We start from the raw sequence: 27,768 nt of genomic DNA, 5'->3' as shown, positions 1-27,768 counted from the left end.
GACCAAATCAGGTTCTGACCAAACAATTTACAAAATTTTTAAATCTGGTCACAAACACATACTCGAGTGGCAATCAAACACAACCCCTGGCCCAGAAATTCCTGAAGGTGAAACATTAGAAGACGAAGAAATCACCAAAGTTATGGAACGAATTATGGTAGTGACCAGAGGTTCTACTGTATTCTTAAGAATCTTCTGCAGTACCAAAATTCAAACATGTCAGTAATCTTTCTATTTTTCTCCTTCAAGCTCCAACTTTCACTTTCATAGGGTGTCATAGGAAAAACTGTTTTCTGCATGATTCTGATCTTTGCAGGCACAGACATATCATGGCATCTGAATACCTTTGTCAAAGTCTTTATGGATAGTCTACCAAGTTCTGCTCTACGGCATATTTCTTGACTTGCTGGTTTCTTTATCATTACTAATCCCCCCTCCCCCCCCAAAAAAAAATGATCCACCACTTCAGTGTCTTTGTTATCAATTCTGAGACTGCTTTATGTACATATTGTCACTTATTCTTTTTTTATATCTATATGTAATTTTAGTTCCATTTTTTTCAATTTCATTACTACAACTTGTAGATCATTTACAATTTTAGCTATCAGAGTACTATTACCAGTATCAATATAGCACAGATTATTGATATTTCTTCATCCAGTTTTAAAATCACATTAATCTTTTTCAATGCAGTATCCCTCAATCTATCTATATACTACTAAAATTCTCATGTCTGTAACCTTTGATTGAGTGAAACAATGCATCAGAAGGCAAAACTTTATCATCAACAAATGTACCTTAAATGGACTGACATACATAATACTGGGACCCATTATTCCCAAGGAAATGGAATTTGGGAAAGTTCTAGCTGCTTCAGTGTCACCAGATTATGTTATCCTCATTTTTGCCTCATTCTGTGACAGTTTCCCTTACCTGAGGGAAGGGAAGGGAAGGGAAGGGAAGGGAATTTATGACATCCCCTGTCAGTTTATCACAAGCGAGCAGGAAATCACAGGTCATTGGTGCTCAAAATGATGTTTTGCCAATCCTTGGTCATTCTGTTTCCCTGTTTAAGTAAGAGTAAATAGGGAATATGTTCTAAGGTATCTTGGATGTTGACACCTCTTACAAGGAGGAGGAGGAGGAGAAGGAAGAGGAGGAGGAGGAGGAGGAGGAGGAGGAGGAGGAGGAGGAGGAGGAGGAGGAGGAGGAGGAGATACCAATAGTAATAGGCACCCTAGATGCAATCCTAAAATATCTGGAACACTACTTGAACACCATCAACATTGAAAAAAAATCACCATCAGTCAATTGTAAAAAATAGCTTTACCAAGAACAGCTTACATCCTATGAAGCTGCCTTTAACACTTCCAGACACCACCAACCTATCCCAGTCCTTAGGAAGGATTCAACAGGTGGATTAAAATACCAAATCTAGAGTAAACATCAGGCTGACTATGGACCAAACCATAATAATAATATTTCTATTTCTAATTTACAACCAAAAGATCTGAAAATATACAGAATTTAGAAATTCTGACCATTTCTGTTTGATCTTTGAATCAATTACTTTTTGTCCAGTGGCATCTGTTAGCATACTAATTCAAGACTGAAACATCCTCCTGAATTCAGATAACTTTTCAGCAAAATAAAAATATCTTTTAAATATGGTTTATGCATCAAAAATCCAGAATTTTTTTTCACATATTGACAAATTCCAAATCTTTGGTATCTTATTCACCATTATTCAAACATGTCCAATATTTAGATCCTGTTCAATCTTACATTTCTAATAAATAGAATTTGTCAGCCATTCTTTTCAAATGTCCTTTTAGCATCTAAGATGAATGAAGTGTATCTAAAATTAAAATATTAATCTTTAATATTATTTCAATGCCTAAGTATTTTAATTGGTTAAAACAAAGTATTCCAACACTTTATTCCACATGTTTTATAAATTAGCAAGTTGTAATGTACAAGCTTTAATTTAGCCTTAGGATTATCTGTGGAAGAAGATTTGAAAAATCATTATTGTGATTGTCATGACAAATGTGGAATATGGGCTTGTACTATACTGTAGATCTCAGGAGTCTGCAATAATGGGATTAAGTTTTTGAGCTAAATGAAAACAGAAACTCATAAAATAAGCAGTTCCAGTGTCAAGCTTATCATCTAGCTGCAAGAATAAAAGTTCACATATAACTTTTAGGCTGAATTTCCTTAGTGTTGCAGGGAATGTTTAGAAAACGTAAATTAGTTATATGAATAGCAATAGCAATAGTACTTAGACTTATATACTGCTTAACAGCCCTCCCTAAGCAGTTTACAGAACCAGTCTATTGCCCCCAACAATCTGGGTCCTCATTTTACCGACCTCAGAAGGATAGAAGGCTGAGTCAACCTTGAGCCTGATGAGATTCGAACTGCCAAATTGCAGGCAGCCAGCAGTCAGCAGAAGTAGCTTGTATGCATTCTAACCACTGCACCACTAAGGCTCTATAATTAAATATTTATTTTTATTTTTTATTTATTTTTATTTGTCAATTTCTTACAAGATAATAGGTATAAGTAAAAACGTAGTTATGAATACATGGATACATATAAGAAAAAATAATAAAAGAAACAATAGGACAGGGACGGTAGGTACGTTGGTGCGCTTATGCACGCCCCCTACAGACCTCTTAGGAAAGGGGTGAGGTCAATAGTAGACAGTCTAAGGTTAAAGTTTTTGGGGTTTGGGGAAAAAAACCACAGAGTCAGGTAGAGTATTCCAGACATTGATCACTCTGTTGCTGAAGTCGTATTTCCTACAATCAAGTTTGGTGCGATTAACCTTGAGTTTGTATCTATTGTTTGCTCTCGTGTTGTTATGGTTGAAGCTGAAGTATTCATTGACAGGTAGGACATTGCAATGTATGATTTTATATACTATACTTAGATTGGACCGAAGGCGGTGTAGTTCTAGGTTTTCTAGGTCTAGAATTTCAAGTCTCATGGCATTAGGTATTCTGCAACGAGTAGAGGAGTGGAGAACTCTTCTTGTGAAATATTTCTGGACTTTCTCAACTGTGTTAATATCAGATACATAATGTGGGTTCCAGGCTGATAAGCTGTATTGGAGTATTGGTCTAGCAAATGTTTTGTATGCTCTAATTATTAGTGTAATATTACCAGAGAAAAGCTATGTAAGGTTAAGTTAACAACTCTTAACGCCTTTTTGGCTATGTAGTTACAGTGGGCTCTAACACTTAGGTCATTTTAGATGAGTACTCCAAGATCCTTTACAGCATTTGGATCATCAACAAGGTCTTGACTATTCAGCCTGTATTTATTTTCTGATTTATTTATTTTTTTGCCAATATGTAGGACAGAGCATTTATTTGTTGAGATTTGAAGTTGCCATTTGTTTGACCATTCTGATATATAGTCAAGGTCTTTTTGAAGGGTAGCAGTATTGTCTGTGGTGTTGAATAGCTTTACATCATCAGCGAAGAGAATGCAGTTGCTCTTGATATGATCACAGAGGTCATTTATGTAGAGTATGAAAAGAGTTGGTCCTACAACACTGCCTTGTGGGACACCACTATTGACAGGTACAGAATTTGATAGGACACTCCCAATTGTGACCATTTGTTGTCTGTTTGACAGGAAAGCTTCTATCCAGTTATGCAGGTGTCCAGAGATACTGTAAGATTTTAGTTTTAGGAGTAGTTTGTCATGTACCACTGAATCAAAGGCTTTACAGAAGTCTATGTAGATTGCATCTATTTCTTTGCCCAGATCGAGTTGTTTAGTCCATATGTTTTTGCAGTGTAAGAGTTGCAAATTACAAGATAGTTTTTTTCTGAAACCAAATTGTTTATTAGAGAGTAGGTTGTTTGTCTCTAAGTGGAGAATAATGGATTGGTTAATAATTGATTCCATGACTTACAGGTGACGCAGCATAAAGAGATTGGTCTGTAATTTTCAACTAGGCTGAGGTCTCCCTGTTTGAAGATGGGGATGACCGTGGCTTGTGACCATAGTTTTGGCAAGGAGCTGGTCCTGAAAGATTTTTTAAAAAATTATGCTTAGAGGTTTGGCTATGGCAGTGGATAGCTTTTCTAAGAAGTAGGCACATATTCCGTCCGGTCCAATATACAGAGATGGTTTTAGATTGCATAGTGCTTTTTCAACAATGTCTTCTGTAAAATCGATATTATTAGATCATTGTAGTTGTCTGTGTTTTGACTAGGAAATACTGGGCATGGTCCATTGATGTTTACAAATACTGAGCCAAAGAATGTCTTAAAGAGGTTGGCTTTAATGGTGTCGTCGTTGCAGTCTTTACCATTAGGTCCTTTCAGGGGTGGGATAGACCTTGAGGCTTTTAGTTTGTTGTTTATAAAATTGTAGAAAGCGTGGGTGGAATTGGTGCGTAGAAGTTTTTCTTCTTGTTTAATGTGATAATTGGTGCATTCAGTTTTTATCTGGTGGCATAAATTTTTATATCGGCTTTTGAAGTTGGCAACATGACCAGATTTGTTTTTCCACCAAAGTGATTTCTTTTTGGATTGAAGCTTCCTTATTGTTTTGGGTAATTTGTTTTTTGCTGGTTTTGGGAGTTGTTAATGGTACATATAGTTTGATGACTCTTTTGACTTCAAGTAAAAATATGTTGTAATGGTCTTCTACAGTATTGCATCCAGAGAATATAAATTGCCAATCAAGGGATGAGAGATCGTTGTTTATAAGATCATAGTTGCCTTTTTTGAAGTTATAATTGGGGATTCCATCATTGTGATGATTTTTGTGTGGCTGTATGTTGAGACAAAAGTCAATCATGTTGTGGTCACTGTTGGAAAAGCGTTCTTTAATTTGTATTCTGTAAATTGAATTCAAACTATTGCAGAAGATGAGATCAAGGCAGTTGTTAAGTCTAGTGTTGATGGTTACTAGTTGTTCTAGTCCCAGATTTGTTACTGCATTGCAGAAGGTTGCATGCGTGGGTTCAGTTGTACATTCGTTAGGGGTCCAGTTAATATGGGGTAGATTGAAGTCACCAAGACAAATAAAAGCGTGTGGGCAGGATGCCGCCTGTGTTAGTGGTGTATTTAGCTTGTTTGCATGTTCGATGTCATAATCAGGGGCTCTGTAACATAGTAAGAACCAAAATGTGATATTTAAGGACAGTTCACAGATGATGGTCTCAGGAATAGCAAGCTCCTGGGTAACTTGGATGTTTTTTAGATGTAAGGACTTTTTATAGAAGATAGCAACACCACCTCCTCTACAGATTTCATGATCTGATTGGTAAACATGATAGTCTCTTACTGTGGTAATGGAATCAGGGAGAGATGCATTGAGCTATGTTTCACAGACAAATATAATGTCAAATTTAGCCATATTTAGTAAGAGGAGAAATTCAGGTATTTTATTTACAAGGCATTGAGTAGCTTGAATTTAAGGCTAGTTGTGGTTTGGAATAGAGGTAGTTAGAGGCATGCATGCCTAGTTTTGAGTGATATTGGATTGGATGGGGTGGGGTTGGATGCAGAGTTGTGGGTTGTGTGACTTTCTTTTGATGCAATCAGCTCTGTAGTCAATGTATAGGTCCCTTTCTCCATTGTCTAGACGTTTTTTGAATTCTGCGCGGAGTTCACGGGAGTGGATTCTTTGCAGTATGGATAAGTCTGGTCTTGAGTGAGGTTTTTTGTGGTTGGGACTGATTTTTGCAATGGCATTTATTGTATGAATGAATATGCGTTTGCTGGACTCATTTTTGCATACAACTCTACAAAATCTTGGGGCCACAGAGCCATCATTGTATTTGTACCCATGGCCATCTCTGGTTATTTCAATGATATCTTCTGGAGAGATGTTTGTTGTATTAGAGTTGCTTATGATATCATGAACTTTGGTGATGTCATTTGATTTGTTGGTGTCTTCGAGACCAAATAAGATGACATTTGGACATTTCTGTTCATGTTCCATGGTGTCTCTGATGAGTAAGCAGATATTATTTGTGGAATTATTTGAAGGGATAGTAATTGCTTGTGGCTGTAGTTTGGTGGTTATTTTTGGTTGTAGTTGTGATTGTAGTTGAGGTAGTGGTTGTGGTTGTTGTGGGATTTGATTTTGAGCTGATAGATACTCATTTATCTGTGCTGTGTTTTTTCCCCAAGATAAATTAGGCTTGCTTGTATAGTTGTTTCAAAACGTGTTGCTAAGCATTCTTCTATTGAGTGAATGAGTGATTCTATGCTTTCAACTCTGTCAGGTAGGGTACTCAGTTTGTTTAGCTTAGGAGAACATGATGGACATAGAAAAAAGAATGTATCTGAATTTTTAACCATATCAGCTAGGTTTTTGTTTGCGTTTATTTTTGTTTACTTTAAAACTTATGTCACATGAGTTACAAATTGTGTATAAGTGTTTTCCAGATGAAAAATTGTTCTTTTGTGTGAATGAATTACCAGACTTTTCAGCACTGACATTTTTAATGTACACACTTTTTTTAACTGATTCATATTTTCAGGTTTCTAAATAAAATTTTCAACCTCATCTGCAAATTATCCATTGCAGTCATTCTACTTGTTGGTATATCAGGGAAGAGAGCTTTTAAATTTGTGGGTAACTCAGTTTTATTTTCTTGGTTTTCATTTAAGTGCTGCCTAAATTGAGCCAAAACTGTTTTATGCTCTTCTTCAAGCTAGAGAGCATATTTTCTTTTCTTCTGTTTTCCTAGTTTCAGATCTAATCAAATAAAAGTCACCCATTCCCAGTTCCTCAGGTAGGATAATTTTTCAGTTTACCAATTGAGCAATAAGGTATTCCAAACTAATTATGTATATCATTTTGATTTTTCTACCATTTAGATAATTTAAGGAGATTCCACATAGAACTTGCAGTCTTTCCTGTTCACAAAATTAAATTCCAACAAATTGCCTTACACTAATGGGAAGGAAAGAAGACAAAACTTAGAGAGATATGTAAACACATACAAGAGATTTTGATTTATATTAATTACTGTAAAAATTTGAGGATTGTTATCATTCCCATATACATCTCTGTTATACTCTTTCCAAGACTCCCTCACTTCAGTTTTATCACCAATCACTCCATTACTTTTATTTTTAATTCCATTCACTCTGGTGGGGACTCTTTGTTTCAGTCACTTCACCTACTTACAAAACAATTTTTTATACTTCCATTAAAATGACATTGTCTGTTCACTGCCTATTTTGTTATACAGTATTCATTTTTTATTATGTCAAAAATATTTTTTCATACAGGTTTTAAAGTTCCTCTTTTTTACAGTCATTCTACTTCGTTTCATAGCTCCTGATATTACCAAAAAACAGTCTGTCTCTCTCTTTAAGAACTTAACTAATTAAGTACTTAGCTAATTCTCTCAATCTTCCATTATCAACCAGTCATGATCGTAAGTCTATATTCATTTCTTTGCAGAAATATATGTAAATGTAAACAACTTTTTTTTTTAAAAAAAAGTTCTTTTCTAAGCAGGTATTTTCTTAACTGTTTGCAATTCTTAATCATTCCTCAGTCTCCAAAAGACCCAGTCACTTTTTCTATAGCCCCTCATCTCATTCTCCTATGTTCACTCATGTCATGGAATGGAATGTATTCCCCAGCTCTCATTAAGTTAGAATGTTGCACAATTTCCCCTGAAACCTATCTCTATCTCTTATCACAATTTACTGGAGCCATAACATGCAGTTACCACCCACTCATAGGTATCTACTATCAGGCACATACAGAACAGTCTCTAGGTCAGAGGTGTCAAACTCATAGCCCACATGCCGCACATGCTGGCCCTGCCCCCTCCCGGTTTAGCGAAGGGGTAGAAAGTCCTGATATGTCATGTGATGCTGCCCTGACGACGTGAGTTTGACACCCCTGCTCTAGGTCATATCTTTTGCCATATAACTTAGTCCTTTCATTCATTATTAAAAGTATACATCCAGGGCTCTAATTCATTAACTCTTAACCCACAAGATTGGCATGTTCATTAAGATCTATTCTGTCTTCCTTTCTCTTAGTTTTACAGGCACACAATCTAAATAACTTTCCCATTCATTTCATTTAATTAATTCACACTGTTTATCATTGACTTGTCTCTTACATTCCAAATCATTATCTTCCATCAAATAAACAAATGGATTGGCCCTAGCAATTATACCTCCACCATCCCTCATAGTCTATTAAGGTTTTAATATTATGTTTGTTAGTAAGATAGAGGACAAGGAAACAAGGTTCTTGGTTCAGTCATACCAATAATTGCCAGTAATTTAAAGCACATTTTGAACAGTACACCACAAGGGCAAGCAAAGTCTAGTTTACACCCTCAGAATCCTCTTACTATACTTTGCAAGCTAGAATGTCCAATTTAGAGTCTTCTTTAAAACAAGCCAACATTTCCTCCCCTCAAAACAAAGGACATGTGAAAGAAGGTGGAGCTTTCTCGCTGATGGACTGTGGATTGCAACTCTCTGCGGCTACGGTCTGTGCTCTTTCATTGGAGAGCCCCGATCATTGGGGCTGAAGCTGCCTTCAGCTGCCTTCAGCTGCCTTCAGCTGCCTTCAGGGGTGGTGGAGTAAGGGGAAGCTGCAAGCCAGGTTGAGGGGAGCCGCATCTCCCCTCCTGGGCTTGGTCTTTTTCCCCCCGAAGACGACTGCAGTGGTGGTTTAAAATGGCCACCCCGAAGAGAAGGACTCAGCTGGGTTAAGATTTGTGCAGGAGGGAAGAAAGAGGTGGATAACATCTGAACTGGGACAACTGGGCAACACAACTAAACAAAAGTACCCTGGGATCAAGGTAACATGTAATTTTTAAGAAAAGAAAAGTGAGCGGTGAAATTACAAAGGGACGGGAAAAAAAATAAGAATATATTTTTGACAGCTAAGCGGGGCTTCGAACCGGGAAAGGAAGAAGCCAGAACTAAAGATTTAACTAAATTGGACTAAAATATTTTGGCAATAAACAGGCATAAAATAAAGCTGGACTTAAGATGGAATAAAGCTGGTCAAATAATAAAGTTTACAAATTGGAGACTGGACTGTGCTGGAATATTGAGGTTCGAAAAACCCTAAATAAAAAAATAGGGGAAAAAGGTGAAGACTTTGTATAATGGAGAGTGCCACCTTTTGACAAAAACCTGAGCTCAAACAAAAGGGAAAGCATCCTGTTTCTGAATGAACTTGTGTGGATATAACATTAAAGAAATATTGAAACAAAGTAAGAATTTTAGAAAGTGAAAGCAGAACCAGAATAAAGAAAAAAGCAAGGAAAGACTGACTGTGGGATTGATTGAAGTTTTTGGTATAGACCCTGGGCTGGAATAATTGAGAACTTTAGAAAATTGAAAGAGGAAAGAAGGAAAGTAAAAGTGTTTTTTTGTGTGAACTTAACAATCATAAAATACAAGAGTGTGTAATGATGATATCTCTTTGGGAATTAAAAATGAAACTTAAAAATATGAGAGAATTACTACAGGAAAGAGGCAAATCACTTTGCTCTGTGTTAGAAAAAATGGAAATGGCGATTGAAGAACAAGAAGAAAGAACTTCAGAGGAGGAGGAATCGACTCAAGGAGAAGACATTTTAAATAGACAAGTAACACAAAGAACACGACAAAGAAGTGGAGAAAGAAGGAAGGTTAAAGTTGAGATTTAAGAAGGCAATCAAAGGGAATATCTGTGAAGTCGGGAAAGGCAGAAAGACCCAGCAGAAAAGGGGAAAGGAAGATATTAAGAAAGAGGGATATGAACTGGAATGAGAAAAGATATGGGGAAAAGAGGGGGAGGAGAAGCAGTAAGAAAGGTGCATGAAATAAAGAAATACGAAAATAGTAAAATGTTGAAAAGAAATTGTTTTTTCAGAGATAATGGTTGATGAATTAAAAAGGGGATTCTGCAGGATGACAAGGGGTAATAAGAATATTTCTGCAATTAAAAATATTTAGAAAATAGGGTAATATAGATACTGATAACTCTTATTAAAAATTAAGGGGGTGAAATATGCTGCAGAATCCAAAAGAAAAGATGTAATGATTATTATTGTAACTTCTTAAAAAATAATGGTTTACTGGGAATCAAGATGAGGGAATAAAGGTCTATTTTAATCATTGAGGTGTCACACTCAAAGCAGTAAAAGGGGGGAAACCTATACTTGTTTTTTTCTTTAGTTTTAAAACTTGTATTAATTTAGAATGTATAAAAAGAATGTGTAATGGAAAGGGAATATGACAGATTAAAGAACCAACTAAATTAATAAGTTAATATAGACTATTAAAAGCAAGGAGAGACATTGGTAACCCATTATTATTATTATTATTATTGTTGTTGTTGTTATTATTATTATTAGGTGAACACATATTGTTTATCTTTATTTTTAAAATAAATATTAAAAGGATTATATTTGAAATAATTGAAATGAAACAAAAAGATGTTTCGATTGAGATCAATGAAAGAGGCTAGAATTAATGTGTTTGTTTCTCTCCTTACTGAAAATTTGGAGTGGAAAAGGTAATAATAGAATCAAGTATGCATATATGAATGTATAATTGCTGTCATATTTGTATGTAAAGGTGATGACCCAAAAAGAGATTGTTGTTTTTAATGTGAAAAACTGAATAAAATTTGTTAAAAAAACAAAAATGGAACAAAGGCTAATAATTCCACCATAGGTCCACTGTATCACATATTCAACTATTATGGTTGTAGAATTCCCTTACAGGGATAGGCCCATTTGCAGCAGCTGAGAATAATGTTGAAAATAAAGACAATCATAATTCTGTTTAGGAGCATGCCAGCTTTCTATATTTTATTGAAAATTTAAAGGATCGTTTAATAAATGAAGCTGGGGGCCCGGGAGAATGACAGGATTCTTTTGGGCTTCAAGATAGAGCTTTTTGACATCACACTGCCTAATCTTTATTTAATTTGCCTTTTGCCCTGAAAGTAGGTATGAGAAACTGAGGAAGGAACTTAGACGATACACTAAAATTAAGAATCTTCATTTAGTACATCTTTTCTAAAGAAAAACAGACTTATGTTTTTGAGACTGGTAACACACTGAGCATATTTTGCATTTGCATACCCAAATTGTACATGCTTTCCTTAATTTTTTGCGGCTTTTGACAGATGTTATGTTTGTTTAAATGTCTTTTACTAAAAGAGGAATATTGCATGTCAAAGAGACAGATATTGAAGTTTGAAATTCTATGTCTGAGTATATCAAAAATGTAGCTGAATTGACTGTTGATTTTTAAATTGCCATTGTTTCAGTTAGGCTTTTTACCCCTTTTCTGGTTGAAGTTTTCATGTTACTGTTTCTTGAGCAGGTAAAAGCCCACTTGTGACCAAGGAATATCAGAAGCTAACAGCAGTCATCCGTTTCCTTTCAAAATAGAAATATGTGCCTATAACTACTAAAATAATGCAAGGTCTATAAATAACTCTGATTCAAATAATGGTTACTTCTACAATGAGTAGGTGAAAAAGTCTGTGGAATTATTTAGGGCAAATTGAAATAATAATTTTACTGTCTGTTGTACCATCTGCATGGAAGTATGGTCCCAAAAGAATTGTTGTTAAAGCTTGAAACATAACAATTGAATATGTACTTTACTATTAGATAAAAAGTAGCTCATCATTCCCAGTTTGAATGTCTAAAATAATTCTTTTGGAGAAACACCAACTAAATTCACCAAAAGGGGAAGCAAATTGTTATATACATAATATTGCATGTGAACTAAATAATAATACTATCACTTCTTGAGATGGCAGCTATAGATATCAAAAAATAAAACAAAACAAAAAAACCATTTTGGCATGCTTAAATCCGGTGAAATTGTGGCATGCTTAAATCCGGTGAAATTGAGCAAGTATGATGTTGTTCCATTTATGCTTATGGGTTAAGTAAGCATGAGATGCTGTACAGCAGGGGTCTTCAAACTTGACAGATTTAAGACTTGTGAACTTCAGCTCCCAGAATCCCTCCTCCAGTCATGTTAGCTCAGGAATTCTGGGAGTTAAAGTCCACAAGTCTTAAACTTGACAAGTTTGAAGACCCTTGCTGTACAGTATTTATGAAAGTTAAATAAACCAGCTTAAAAGAAGTTGGCATTTTTCAGAATCTGCAGAAAATCTATTTTTGTGGCTAGATTCAGCAATTCATTGACAAAACAATTTTCTGTGGAGTGAATTATTGACAATTAGCATCAGTTGACATCTGATGAGGGATGGTAGAGTTGGGCACTGAAGACAAGGTTTCTCTGAGAAATAGCATGGAAGCTGGACAACTAGCCTACTAGCCTAGATAGAGCAGAGTAGGGCTTCTCTTTAATTCTTGTGAGGTAATGTGGCCATTCATTCCATTCTGTCCATTGTCTAAAATAGGGTTTTACTCCCTGGAAGATTTGTAGACAGTAGCTCAGATTTGGGCAACTCAAGGCCCCAAGGGTGTATCCAAATCTCTTTGACTTTCAGGTCTCAAAGCCCATGTTAGAAATATACAGTTTTGGTATACACATGAACTACACTGTAAATTCACAGTTATGTCTAACTAGTAGTTGAGTTGAAAAGGTTTTAGCTTTAATAATGCAACTCAAATATAATCCCCAAAGTCACCCTCCCCCAAAATAGTAAATATACATATATTTTACTTGGCCATTAACTGACCTGCTTTTTCACTTTCCTATGGATGCCCTTGCCTTTTCAAAAATGAGAGGAGAGGGAAGTATGCCCTGTTGTCTCCAAAATTTTCAAAATTTTGAACTTGTGAGACCAGAATTTAGATTTCCTTGTGGAATTTAATCTTTTTACAGACTGCTTTTATCCAGATTTGTGCCCCCCCCCCCACCACCACCAATTTGTGACTGCAAAAGTAGATTGGTGGAATTAATAAAGGAAGAACCTGTAGCTATCATTTGTTGAATATTGTAATTTGTATGTTTGGATATGGAAGTTTTGTTTAAGAATAAAATAAGCATTATTATGTTAGATGTTGCAGTTCAGCATTTAAATCACAGGACAGAAAGATAATTTTACATATCTGCAAAAGGATTTATCACTTAACCTTTTTTTCAGTAACTACAGTTAAAAGTGAAAGAGATTTATATGCATAAGGATCCAAGCTATATACTCTTTAGGTCATATTTTAAGTCTAATATTATTTATGAAAAATATGATGCCCATGAAACATGACACTATAACATACTGAGTTCCACACAATATATTATGTGCTATGTGAAGGTTTTTTTTTTAAAGTATATACATATATAATTATTCTCAATTTCTGTTTAGTAATCCTCAGAATAACAAGTTTATATTAACTGGAATAAGCACTATTTGTAATCAAATTTAATAAAGGATTGGATTCTGCTGTTGTTGGGGTTTTTTTTGTGGGGGGGAGAAAGACTTTTGAGGTCTATGCTTCTGGACTGTCATCCAATCGACTTGTCCTTGAATAATGCAATATTTGGTCAGAATCCCTTAAACAATCTTCAGAAGAGATTATTCATGGGCACAAACCACCAGGAGCCACCACTACAAGATTTCTGGAAATGGAAGAGGAGCACAATTGGACAGTTAAATTCCTTCCATTGGAATCTGTGTGGGAAGTGTTGCACCTGATCAATTCATGTACATCTAAGATTTTAACATGCAACAAAGTCCATGTACTACTCGGGATGCATAAATTCTTGGTGTGAAGTGTTCATGTGTTCCTACATTAGATAATAGTTTAATTAATTATTTAGTGATAAATAAAAATAAATGAATAGAAAAATGACATGCTTGTACTAGAAATCATTCTTCTAACAGCCAACTCATGTGGTGACTGCTGACTGAACAGGTCTCCTGGAGAACAAAGGAGAGATACCAGAATGATTTCCAAAACAATCAAAGATAAATAAAAACTTCAGTATCTGCCTTCCCCCCACAAATCAAATAAGTTCTAGTAAAGATTGAGCATTCTAACAAGTCACGGAAGGAAGGAAGGAAGGAAGGAAGGAAGGAAGGAAGGAAGGAAAGAAAGAAAGAAAGAAAGAAAGAAAGAAAGAAAGAAAGAAAGAAAGAAAGAAAGAAAGAAAGAAAGAAAGAAAGAAAGAAAGATTGATTATGCCAGTGTTCCAGGTTCAGGAGTTCAAGGAAAGAGAAAAGCTATGTTTTAGAATCCTACCAAGAAAGCTTTGGTGCAGTGATTAAGGCACATGGAGAAACCAGGAGATTGTGAGTTCTAGTCCCACGTTATGCACAAAGCCATCCAGGTGATTTTTGAGCCAGTCATTCTCTCTTAGCCTTAGAAATAGGGAAACAATGGAAAACCACTTCTGAAATTTTATAGGAACTAGCCCAGGCAATTGCCAGGGCCCGGGAGTCAACAGTGGCTGAAAGGTGCATGCTTACACACACACACGAAGAAGAGAGAGATTATAGTAGATTGATTTTTTTTAAAAAAAATAGCACAATTTTATAAACTTCAGGGAAGATTTTTCACTCTGTTAAATGTGTTTTAGGATTAAATGAGTTTTTTCTGTGTTTTATATTATAAGTAAATAGTGATCAGTACCATCAAAATGATAAACTTGCCTTTCCCATTAATAAAATTGGTATGAACATAGATATTCTACCTCATTTGGACCTAACTTGTTAGTTCATTCCAATGACTTGTGTTGTGTTTGTTTTTTCCTGCTTTTATCTTCACTGTTTTGTCATGTCAGTGTTGTTCATGAGTACCATGCTTAACTATTACTTATCCTGTATTAGACTGTTGGTTGCTTTTACAGTAGAACAGCAGGCTGTTTTACAGAAAATTTTTGACATTCCTGTTTATGGATGCCTTGACTTTATTTAATTTTCTTTCTCTTAAAACTGTATTTTTATAAATTTTTAGAGTTTCTTTCTCTGGACAGAAACAGTGCTACTTAACAATTTGTGAGATTGTATTGGTCAGAACAGAATTCACCTCAACCCAGAATTCATTTTCTGTCAGCATTGGGCTCATTTTCATATTCTGCTTGCCGTGGCACAATGACATTTTACTAATCAGAAGTTCCATAGATTCATCAGCTAGGATTTCTTATATGTCTGTGTGTCTGTGTGCTGGGGGCAGATCACAAGATGGGGAAAGTCTCTATCCCTCACCTCTCTCCCCCCCTTACATACATGTGGAATTGTGGGAGGGAGAGGAAAAAGATTATTTGTCTAATCAACAGTAATTCATAGAGGAACTTGTCTTCACCAGGGAGAAAGAGAAAGCTCCAAAGTATTACAACATTAAGGGTGCTATAATTTAGGATTCTCTGTTTGCCTTTTAAATTTTATCTTCCAATCACACAGGCAGAAGACAAATAGTCTTATGAAATGATTTCATAGATCCTGCCACCGAGAGGTCACCCAGATTAATCAAGAGATTGACAGTCCTATCAGAAGAAGCACACAGTAAAATGTAGAGTCCCTAAATCAATAATACAAATTAGAGATTGAATTCCTGTGTGCTCAGGAAAACAGTAGTGATGCTCTTGCCAGTAGGTGACATGAGTGGGTGAGGAAAGCTAATCATGGAACACATCAATTGCTCTCCTGAAACTACTCTGCATTAAATTGCAAATTTTGCAGGTGAGGGTTATAATACGGCCCAGTCTCATTCTTGAAAGTGTGATAAAGGTTGACGATAGGGCAGTGTAGTTCCTCTCCTCTCAGGAACTGGACAAAAGCACATGAAACTAATCAAGGAGAAATCTAACCTAGAACTAAGAAGACATTTTCTGACAGTTACAAGAATTAATCAGTGGAACGACTGGCCTCCAGAAGTTGTGTTTGCTCCAACACTGAAGGTTTTTAAGAAGAGATTGGGCAACAATACTTGCTGCTTGAGCAGGGGCTTGGACTACAACACTTCCAAGGTCCCTTCCAACTTTGTTAGAAGGTTAAGCAACAGCATGCATAAACCTCTTTCCCTCCTGTGAATTAAAACATCCCTAAAGTTGTTCTGCATGGAGGCCAGTTTGGGTATACACACAAAGGTTAACTCAGTACCCCATGATTAAATCAGCAATGGTCTATTTCAGGGGTTTCCAACCTTGGCAACTTTAAGCCTGGCAGACTTCAACCCCCAGAATTCTGGGAGTCGAAGTTCACCAGGCTTAAAGTTGCCAAGGTTGGACACTTCTGGTCTAGTTTGATGTGTTAACCACACACAGCCATTTAAATCAGCCCTTAATTGTTCCATTATTTGGATTGTCACATTCTGTATTTATTTTTTTATACATTTTCTGCTTGTTGTATTTTTTTCACTCAATGGCATGTTTATATATGATAAACCTAGCAAGATCTGATCCCATTCTTAGCATAAGAAGGTTTTTCAAATAAGGCAACAGGAATAACATACTGTAACTGCATTAGCATTCATAATAGGACAGAACTGCAAAAGGAACTGCCCGCCATATATCAGAAATCAAATTAATTGAAATATCACAGCATTTATGAACAGGGCTCGTCCGTTCATAAATCTTCTGATGTTCAAGTAACAATTCTGAGCATTTCACACAAAGATGTACAATTTTCAGTTACTATGTTCTTGTGAAAACAAACAACATATGAACCTGTATACAGCAAATTAACAATTAGATCAAAAAGTTGTATTAAAACTTGAACATCTCTAGCAACCCCAGATGAGTTTTCAAAAGATTTCTGTAAATGAATTCTGAAGGAAAGGAATTTTCTCTTTCTTGTATTTGGAATCAGCACATCTTTAAAGCATTTGGGAATGCCGCTATTAGGACAACAAATAATCAAACACAGGTTCCCTCATCTGATCATACCCAGATTTATTGGAATCAGAACTTCCAAATTCTCCAAACAACAGAACTTGTCATTTCCAATAGAGCCTGGGATCATCTATAGGGATCAGGATGAAGGCTGAAGACTAAAGAACAGAATTATTTTTATATAATTGTTAGATATACTAAGATTAAATTATTTGCTATAGGGAACAACAAAAGTCTTGCACAATTTTGCTTCTGACATCCAATAATTCGGTTTTTCCTTAACATTTTTGTACTAGTTCAGACATAATTATAAATTGTTGCTTTGGCTTGCACATTCTCCCCTGGCTTGTGCCAGTGGGGGACATTAGAAGCATTTACATCTAATTTTGTATCAATGAGAACTGGGAAAAATTTGGCTATTTCCAGAATCTGGTGAACTAGGTGGCATTTTTAAATATATATGTAAAAAATAAGTAGAATTTAAACTTTGGAATTAAGTAAACCTGGAATTTTGATTTGATGTTGGCAAATTTACAAAATCCATAATTTAAAAAATGAATTCTGGGTGATCTCTGATTTAAAATATTTTTTTCCCTTCACTTCCACACATCAGAGGAAAGTGGAATGTGTATAGCCTAAATATTCAACTATAGTTTATAGTTTGAACCAGACAACGAGGAAAAAAACCATCCACTTTCTTTTTCTTTAGTGTTGAAATATAAATTAATGAAATGTTTAGATGTAGTGTGTTAAAAATTGCTAGTCACTATCCAAAGCGCCAAGCATTAAGTATTATTATTACTTTCACAGATTTTGTTGTATTCTATGGAATCCAATTTTTCATGTAAAAATGGAGTTTGGGGGCCTCCTGTTTGAAAAGGTAACATTTCTTCTGTAGTTAAATGTATCACAGCATTAAGTGCAATTAGCTTTGTAGACAAATGCCTAGTAACTTTTGTCAGTTATAGGTAGCATTTTGTACTTCTTTGGGTGGCAACTTCCTGTAGACTATAGTGCAGATTGCATCTTTCAGATTCATAATCATTGCATGTTGATTGTTGGATTTCAAAACAGAACATAAAATATGGAGATATAGAATCTTCATTTAATTCCTGAATCTGATCAGCTGTGTAGGAGTTCAAAAAAAAAAACAAGTTCACTCAAATTTCTTGTTTTTCTGATGTAGTCACACTTACGGTTTGAAATAGGGAGGTCACCTAGCCAGAGCAAGGATTATGTATGATTTTGTTACATTTCATACCAGTATTACTAAACTCAGGGAAATTGGGAACTGTAAAAGCAACCTGTCTCTTCTACTGTGTACTTTCTTATATTAACAGAGAGATGGGTGACATATAAATTTAATAAATGTAACAAATAAACATGAAACTACCAAACATATAACACTTAGGGACTGAATAACCTGCATCAGGTGCACTGCCTTTTGAGATATCTTGGCTACCATAGATATTTGCGAAGAAGTTGGTTAATACCTTTGAGAACATTGATATGCAGATCACATTTTTATATTTTGGTATGGAAGGGCCATTTTGCTGTAGTGATTAAGGCACTAGGCGAAAAAAAACCAGCTGGGTGACCTTGGGACAGTTACTTTCTCTCAGCCCTAGGAAGGAGTAATTGGCAAACCACTTCTGAAAAAAATTTCCAAGAAACTGCAGGGATTTGTCCAGGCAGACTGAAAATCTGATATGATTGAATCTGAATGGAAGAAAACAAAATAGAAGGGATGACCAGGCAGGTTTTTTTTTTTTTTAATGCGGTAGATTGCTGGCATTGAAACTTGGTAAAAATGTTTTAGATGCAAATGAGAGTTGCTTGTTAATGCACACATGTCTGTAGAAATAAAATGTATGGTATAACAGTAAAAGCTTTCTCTTGCTATCATTTGATGGTGTGTATTTACATCGGCAGAAATATATAATTTCCATCATAATTCCACCTCTCTCAAAAAGGAGAGATTTTTAAAAGGGCATTCAAAATGTGGTTCCTTCTCTGCAAAGTGAAGGACCATTTTTGTTTTATCCATAGCATAGCTACTTTTAGGCCTTAGTGTCATTCTCCATCTGAGAGCACCCTATATAAAGATGTAGATGAGTTAAATTACAGAATAAAATGTAGTGTGGACTTAAGGCTTGCAGAGCATATATTGCAAAGAGAAAACGAACACCTTGTTTACTCAATGTAAAAGTCAAGGGGAGGGTGAAACAGTTTGATCCAGTTGCTTCTGAGGAAGGGTCCCTGTGAGGGTGAGCTGGGCTTCATTATTTGGTTGCAGGGCATGTGAGGAGTTAGTCTCGTAAAGGCCTACAGCAGGAGTGTCAAACTTGTGGCCACGCCTACACCCGGTTTAGTGAAGGGTGGGGAAAATCGCAATATATCACGTGATGACATGAGTTTGACACCCCTGGCCTACAGAGATCTGGATATCAGGTAAGAGCTGAGGATCGGTGGATATAAATAGGGAAACATTCATTCATTCAAGTATTGGATTGGTTTCCATTTCCAAACTTAATTTCCAAATTAAATCCGTGTAAACAGTTATAGGGAAATTTCTGTAATAATTCCCTTGCTACTTTTTTTTAACAGCAGTGAACTCATAATTAAAGAACTATTCTATTGTCATTCATCAGTTGCAATACTAGATACGTATGATTTGCCAGGTTGTGTTGGCATCCAATATGTTGTAATCAAGATTACAGTTATTCTGAAAATATTTAACATATGGGTATATTAGGTAAGACTACTTTATTCAGTCCCTGTGGTGTAGTTAGTGTGTGCTGTGAATGTTCTCCATCCATTGAGAGATAGACTGATTTTAACATTCAGTTTCTAATTGCACACTGGTTTTGAATGGCTTCAGAATTTCCAGCTGGTTTTATGTGATTTCAGTTAGTCAGGAACATCGCTATCAATGTTAATATTCTAATTTGGAGTCTTCTGTCTTTTTGAAGGGGGCACAATGGCTCAGTGGTTAAGGAGGCTGAGCTTGTTAGCTGGAAAGTTGACAGCCTGGGTTTGAGACCTGAGCACTGTGCGATGGGGCAATCTCCCATTCTTGCCCCAGCTCCTGCCCACTTAACAGTTCAAAAGCATGAAAATGTGGGTAGATAAAATAAGCTCCACTGCGATGGGAAGGTAACAGTGTTCTGTGTTTCTCCGCATGCTCTGCGCTGCAGTGTGATGTCATGCTGGCCACATGACCCCAGAAATGCATTTGGACAACCTTGGTTCCCTCCGCTAGGTAGCAAAGATGAGCACAGCCCCCTAGAGTTGGGCACGAATGCTTCAGCTGCAATGCAGACACCCTGGCGTCCTTCAGTTGTTTTGAAATAGAGCATCCACACAATTGGCCATACAATTATGTACCTGATATTCCAGAAATATCTGGAAAGCACAAGGCTGGTATCCCTGACGTAAGCAAAACAAATGTAATGTCTAATGTAATCAAAACAAATATAGCGCATTCTCCATTTAATAATTTATTATATATAATATACAGGATGGTCTTTATGCTTCCAAATTATTTATTAGCTGGCTTAGGAGCAGGAAGAAAATGTGCTGAATGTTAGGCATTCAGCAGCCAATCCGTGGCCTCCAATGCAGAGCTTGCCAGTGTTAGAGATATCGTGGTTGAAAAGGCAATAAGAAAAAGGGAGGTTGGGAGGCAATCAACATTAGCAGCATAACTTTGGCTGGAACTAATCCCATGAGCATGAGCCAGATTGCATGAAATGAGACTGAAAGAAAAAAAATGTTCTTTCTATGTAGGAATTTGCTAAAATTAATAAAAATTAATTTTTACTAAAATTTACTAAAATTAACCTGTTTTTACATAATTTAAGTACCTAATTCTGATTCCCTTTTGTGGCTATTTTAGTGTGATGATGCTTTTATTATGTGTTGATGTTTGACTGTATAGTAGTTCTTGACACTGATTAGGCTGTGTTTTGTCCAGAAAATCAGGTTACAAATATTTTAAATAATAAAAACCAAATTTTAAAAAAGGTGTTGGCTTAGCAGAAAACTCCCTTTTTCTCAGTCAGAGGCATAAACTGATAGGAAGGATATAAGATCCATGAAGGCTAGTCTTAGAAGAATGAGTGCAGTGTGATCTGGGGGCTAAAACTTCCTAGACATTCCAGAGTAATAACCCATTTCCAGATTTTTTTTTTAAAAAAAAACCACTCAAATCCCTAAAGCCACTTGCAGTCTACTTCCTAGCTACTGATACAGCAAGGAAAATAATCCAAATAATAAACAGCCTGCATCGTTGAGGTGAGGACACCCACCTTACAATCAATCTCCAAAGGATTCCCAGAACAGCAGCTCTTAGTAGTTTTTCTGAATGCCAACAGGATTGGTGCTGAGCCATCTTCAGGTGGAGCATTATTCCAAAGAGAAGGCATGGCTAACCATGGCACATAAATTTGTCCAGGGTAAAGCCAAGGGAAACTCAATGAATCACTTGAAGAAAAACAGAATTTCTGCCTGAAGGTATTTCTGCGTAAAGAAGGGATGTGCAAATGAATTTAAATGTGTTTTATTTTGCCCGTATCATTTATTTATTTTGCCCATATAGATTCCATTTTGCGATGTGTGGTTTTTTTTAAAAAAAATGTGGAAATCCCATATTTATTGTTGTTGGTAGCTTTCAGCAGTTGCTACACTTTTCTATGCAACTTTCCTAACGCAGGCTTTTTAACGCAAATCATTCTACCAACTTTATATTTCTTTGTGTGTGTGTGTGAATATTTGAGTCGCAAGAGCACACCTTCCAAGTCTCCATTTTTGTCTGATGGTGCTATCACAAGCCCGGTGAAATCCATGCTGGGTTCTTTTCTTTCCCTAGCCTTGACATTACATTTTACTCATATTTATCCTGTCATGTTTAAGTTTATGTTTATATTAGAGGTGGAGACTTTTTGAGAGCTGTATGCAATGTAATTTCATTTTAATGTATGCCAGTTAGTGTACACTGAAAGTGACAGTAAAGTCTTCTCTTCTCTTCTCTTCTCTTCTCTTCTCTTCTCTTCTCTTCTCTTCTCTTCTCTTCTCTTCTCTTCTCTTCTCTTCCACACCCTACCCTACCCTACCCTACTTCCTCCTCATCCATAACTTTTCTTCGGCTTCTTTCTTCAGTTGTCCAACATATGCAATGGCAGGGCAGTATTGACAGAAAAAACACATGGTTTTTCGGCTTTTCATTGCTGAGAACAATGAATGGGGGGGGGGGGGCGGACCTGTCTGCTGAATGGTCTTTATGATTCTATAGAATCCTTTGATGATCAAAAGCTTGAAAACCATTTCACTCATGTTAATAGCTATGTCAGTTTGGGTTTTGTGATGCCTCTTCCTCCCTTTTGCTTTCTTTAATTGCTGGTGCTATCCAATCCTAATTTGATTGCTATGTACATGGCTAATCCAAGTGTGTCATTTTGATTTGTAGGCTTATTGTCCCAAATTATGTCATCAGAGTTTGGCAATCATTCCTGTTCCGCATCCAGATCTTCACAGGCATTTCCAGACTTTTGAGGGGGCGGGGGGAGAAAGCAGTGAAGAATATGCGAACAGAAACATTCCTAACTTTTAGGGGGGAAAAAGACTGCCTACAACTTCAACTTTGCATAGACTTATGATTCGAGGGCTTTTCATGCAATCCATTTTTAGGTAGTTATTGTGACTTACCAATGGAAAAAAAGGCAACTTTTTTGAAGTCACCTGGAAAAAAAAATGAAAAAGCAAGTGTTATAAATGCAGAAACCATATACATTGGGATATAAGAAAATTTAAAGGGAGGGAGGTTCCCCTTGATAGAAATTAGGGGAGGACACCGAATTGTCACAAATGGGGAGGAAGAAGGGATCTTTCTTCCCCACACACCAGGCAAGAAGTTCACTGTTGCTGCTTTTCATCTGCCCATAGATTTTCTCACTATCCACTCACGAGAAACTCATGTGTGTTGTAGGCTTGAAAAAAGAAAGTTATTATTATTATTACTTTTATTATCAGAGTACAACATGTGTACATTGGCTGAGCCTCCATTCGTGCACCCCTCCCAAACACAACTCACAGTGAGCACAGAAGTCCCTAACCCAGTCCCAATCTTATTACACTATGTGACCTTGTTGCACAATGCGCCGGCCCCGCAAGTCTATCATATTATGTTGACAAGAAGCTATTTTCTGTTCAGAAGACTGACAGCTCATGGGTAGAAACCAAAGGTGGCATTCAGCAGGTTCTGACCAGTTCTGGAGAAACGTTAGTGGAAATTTTGAGTAGTTCAGACAACCGGCAAATACCACCTCTGACTAGAGATTCCTTCCCCTGCCACGTCCACCAAGCCACACTCACAGAACTGGTAGTAAAAAAAATTGAATCCCACCACTGGTAGAAACTGTTCTTCAGCCTGTTGGTGCAGCTGGCTATGCCTCTATATCTCCTATCCAATGGTAGGAGAGTGAAGAAGTGCTGACCGGGATGTGAGTCGCCCCTGAGGATTTTCCTCACTCTTCTAAGGCAGTGAGTCCTTGTGATGTCATCTAGTGGCATCAGGGAACAGCCCACAATGTTTTGTGCTGTGCTCACCCCCCTCTGTAATGTCTTTCTATCCGCGGCTGTCAAGCCAGCATACCACACCGTAATGCAATATATGAGGATACTTTCTATTGTGGACTGGTAAAAGGAGGTCATCAGTTGTTATTCCACTTTATTCTTTCGCAAGATCCTTTCTGATCACCTGGGTTGTGTTGATTTTACAGGTGAGATCTTCGCTGAGGTAGACTCCCAGGAATTTAAAGGAGAAAACTCTCTCCACACAGCCCCCCTCGATGTAAAGTGGGGCAAGTTCCTCTCTCTTCTTCCAGAAGTCTAACACCATCTCCTTTGTCTTGCTGATGTTTAGATGCAGGTTGTTTTCTAGGCACCATGAGAATAGTTTTTGAACCTGCCCCCTGTACGCTGTTTCATCTCCACCTGTAATGAGACCCAATACTGTAGTATCATCTCCGAACTTAATGATCACAGTAGCTGGGTCAATCGATACAGAGTCATATGTGTACAGTGAGTACAGGTAGGGACTGAGCACACAGCCCTGTGGGGAATCAGTGCTAAACTTCAGGGAGGTGGATGTGGGAGACCCAGCCCTCACTGTTTGTGATCGGTCCCTCAGAAAGTCTTTGATCCAGTCGCAGATGGAAGAGGGAAAATCCCAGTCAGTCAGCTTTTCGATAAGGATGCTGGGCAGGATAGTATTGAAGGCCGAACTGTAGTCAATGAAAGTATCCTGACATAGTTTCCGGGTTTCTCCAGATGGCTCGCTACAGAATGTAAGGCAGTTGCTATGGCATCGTCTGTTGACTTGTTCCTCCTATAGGCAAACTGATGTTTGTCAAAGTCTGGTGGGAGGCATGTCCTAAGATGTTGGAGAACCAGTCTTTTGAAACATTTCTTCACTATTGATGTAGTGAAAAGTTGAAATAGTTGTTGTTCCCTTAAAAAGAGAAGCAATAGGAAAGCAACGGGAGGAACATAATTCTTTTGGAGGGTGGGAGAGTCAAATTCTTCCATGGTTCCTTAAGAAATATGGGTGAAGGAAGGACAGCCTTTTGCAACATAATATTTAATTGCATTTATTTTCCGAATTAAGGTACCATTAAACCAGAGGAATCAAGTTTTCTTTCTTTTAAAAGAACTCACAGCATCATCATTTTCATTTCAGCCAAGATTTGTGTATTTAAGAAAAGTACAAGTTGTAATTTTGCTTTGCTCAAGGAAAGACACCTGAAAGACTTCGGTTCTGCTTTTTGTCATTGCATAAAATCTAGATCGTCTCAAACTCAAACTCGTGAAAAGGATCAAATTACAGTTTATCAAGTTATAAGGCACTCTTTGAATGCCTTCCAAAGTTTGTTGGCATTTCCACTGTAGCTCAGCAGCTGGTACCATCTTTCATATCAAATTCTATGCATTCTATCAGAAGATATTTCAACATTAAACCATTGACATGATAAAATGACAAGGACAGCATTACAGGGCTTCAATTTCCCTTGAAATCGACCACTTATTTGTATTGTGCATGAGTAGTAACTTTCCATAGCTATCTTTTCCAGAGCATTTTTTTTAAAAAAAGTCTTTAAGAAACTAGCATAAAGCATAATTATGGTAATATATGGCTGATCCTGTAAAGAGCTTCTCTTAACAGCTCGGATGCTCATCTCCTTTTGAAAAAGTGGTAAACTGAATTTGAGGATTTTGAATACCTAAATCAAACCCTTCTCTTCTATTCCTTTGATTTGTTTGGAAAATTTCCCAGCTGCAAGAGCTTAAATAACATTGAGCAAAGAATTCATCAAGCTATTAACACAATGGTGTTGTATAAGACACTTAATTAGAATCCCCTTCTTTATTTATTAGACATAATTTACCATGAAAAGCATGAAGAAATTTAGCAGAATCTGCAGCTCTGGCAGTATATTTCTGCCTTAGTGAGCAAGAGTGCAAGAATAGATATAATACATATACAACATACTAGAACTATCCTATTTCATTAGGCTCAACATGGATAATAACTGTTGATAGCAAGAACATTGCTACCTAACCATAATTGATAAGGAGCTGGATGTTTGCTGTGTAATGATAGAAATAACTTTCTGGACTTGAACCGACTCCAATTTCTCCTCTTCCTCCTCCTCCCCAGGAATCTATCAGAGAAAGTATCCACATTTAAATAGCTGATTGATTCATCTTTATTTTTAAAAAATGAATTAACATGAATAACACTAATTAAATTAGAGAAATGAATACAATTCATCAGAGTCTAATCCTTTAAGGATTTCAGATTGTGATTTATGGAGTTGTAGTTACCCTCCTCTTCCTCCTCTTCCTCTTTATTATTTGCAATGAATGTGGGGTCAACTCAGTGGTGGGGTTCATTTTTTTTACTACCAGTTCTGTGGGCGTGGCTTGGTGAGCATGGCAGGGGAAGGATACTGTAAAATCTCCAGTCAGAGGTGGTATTTACTGGTTCTCTGAACTACTCAAAATTTCCACTACCGGTTCTCCAGAACTGGTCAGAACCTGCTGAATACCACTTCTGGGTCAACTTTTAGCAACTATGTAGATTCTCTTTGTGACAATCTGTCCCTAACCAGTTCTTTAAATCTTCCAATATTTTTTCCCCAATAGCTGAAAGCAACACATGACACTGTACATGTAGTCCTCAACTTGCAACCACAATTGAGCCTAACATTTCTGTTGCTAAGCAAAACAGTGGTTAAGTGAGGTTTGTCCCATTTGGTAATGCATTTGATAACCATTCTTACCACAGTTGTTAAATAAGTCACTGCAGTTGTTAGACATGATTAAGTAAATGTGATGTGGTCATAAGTTTTCAACAGTGTTAAAAGTTCAAATAGTCATGAAACAAATGGTTTTAAGTTGAGGATCACCTGTATAGCAACATACACAGAGTACTGGATTGAACCATTTATTTGTTTGCTTGTTTATGTATTAAACTTGTAAAACTACCTATTTCATGTCACTATAGTGCTGGGCTATTTACAAAGAATCACAAAAGTTTTTGATGCCCCTCCCCCAAAGCAGCACATCCACAAACACATTTACTAGGCTCCACCCTCACTGAACCCCAACCAGACAGATCTCCCCTGAGATCTGGAAGGCAAGGAGGTTAGGGTCCTGCCAGATTTCAGGAGAAAAGGTTTTCCACCTTTTGATCCAGGTGGCCAGGAAGGACCAACAGAGACTTCATTTCCTCAGGGTCTTGCACAAAAACAAGGTAGAACAACTGATGACCCCCTTTTACCAAACCACAATAGAAAACGTCCTCACTCAGTGCATTACGGTGTAGTATGCTGGCTTGACAGCCGTGGATAGAAAGACTTTACAGAGGGTGGTGAGCACAGCACAAAACATTGTGGGCTGTCCCCTGATACCACTAGATGACATTGCTAGAGCTCGCTGCCTTAGAAGAGTGAGGAAAATCCTCAGGGACGACTCACACCCTGATCAGCACTTCTTTACTCTCCTACCATCAGGAAGGAGATATAAAAGCATAGCCAGTCGCACAAACAGGCTGAAGAACAGTTTTTATCCATGGGCTGTCAGACTCCTGAATGCAAAATAACACCATAACTACATAGTACGATAGACTTGCAGGGCCGGTGCAACATGCAACATGTTCACATTGGTGCAATAGAACTCTGTGTTTGTTAATATGCTTTATTGGGTTAGGGATTTATGTCTCTACTGTGAGTTGTATTGTGTTGGGGGGGGGGTGCACTAAGGGAGGCTCAGCCAATCTCATTGTACACATGTTATGCACTGACAATAAAGGTTTGAATTGAATTGAATTGAACTGAATTTGAATTGAATTAAATTGGTAGCCTCCCTATTTTTTGTCTCATACAGAATGAAACATAACTGAATTGCAATAATATGTGCACTAACAACCACTTTAAGTCTGGAATGCTCTACCTGATTCGGTTGTTTCAGCTACAAATTTTCACTGTTTCAGTCACAAATCTTATTTAAGTAGTTATAGAGTGCATAAGTGCATAAGTGCACTAATGTGCTTATCATCCCTGTCATTGTATTTTTGTTCTTTTATTCTTGTTCTCATTTTTGCTTGACAAATTCTAATAAACAAACATATAAATTGTTTGAAGCAATTATCCAGATGAAATCTAATCGTAGATTAAAATATTTAATATTTGGTAATAAGACGAAATGAATGAATGTGAGAAAGTTCCTATTGGATCAGATCAAAGCAGGACATGAACACAATTATGCTATCCTGCATGTACTATCCAGCAACTGTGGCTTTTCTTTTCTTTTTTTAACCCATTGAAATGATTTTGCCTGGACATACATACCCTTTTTATTGTTTTCTTCTATTTTAACTATGTAAGCAGCCCAGATAATTTGAGTTAAGCAACCATCTAAATCTAATATAATA

General features: G+C 36.8%; 1 protein-coding gene across 2 annotated transcripts in view; it reads left to right on the top strand.

Moving 5' to 3' along the window:
• Positions 1 to 27,768, top strand: part of DLGAP2 (DLG associated protein 2) — a 241,772-nt gene that overhangs the window by 137,248 nt on the left and 76,756 nt on the right. Inside the window, exon 1 of one of the 2 annotated variants that reach the window (XM_026695222.2) lies at positions 17,584 to 17,655. The exons of the other annotated variant lie outside the window; for it this stretch is intronic. The gene's annotated coding sequence lies outside the window, so the exon portion shown is untranslated. Of the gene's footprint in view, positions 1 to 17,583; positions 17,656 to 27,768 lie in introns of those variants that run through there. 2 annotated transcript variants of the gene reach the window in all.

This window comes from Pseudonaja textilis, chromosome 1 (genome assembly GCF_049901715.1).
Source record: "Pseudonaja textilis isolate UNSWEBS1 chromosome 1, rPseTex1.2, whole genome shotgun sequence".
NCBI classification, from domain to species: Eukaryota; Metazoa; Chordata; class Lepidosauria; order Squamata; family Elapidae; genus Pseudonaja; species Pseudonaja textilis.
This window is presented reverse-complemented; position numbering and strand designations above follow the sequence as displayed.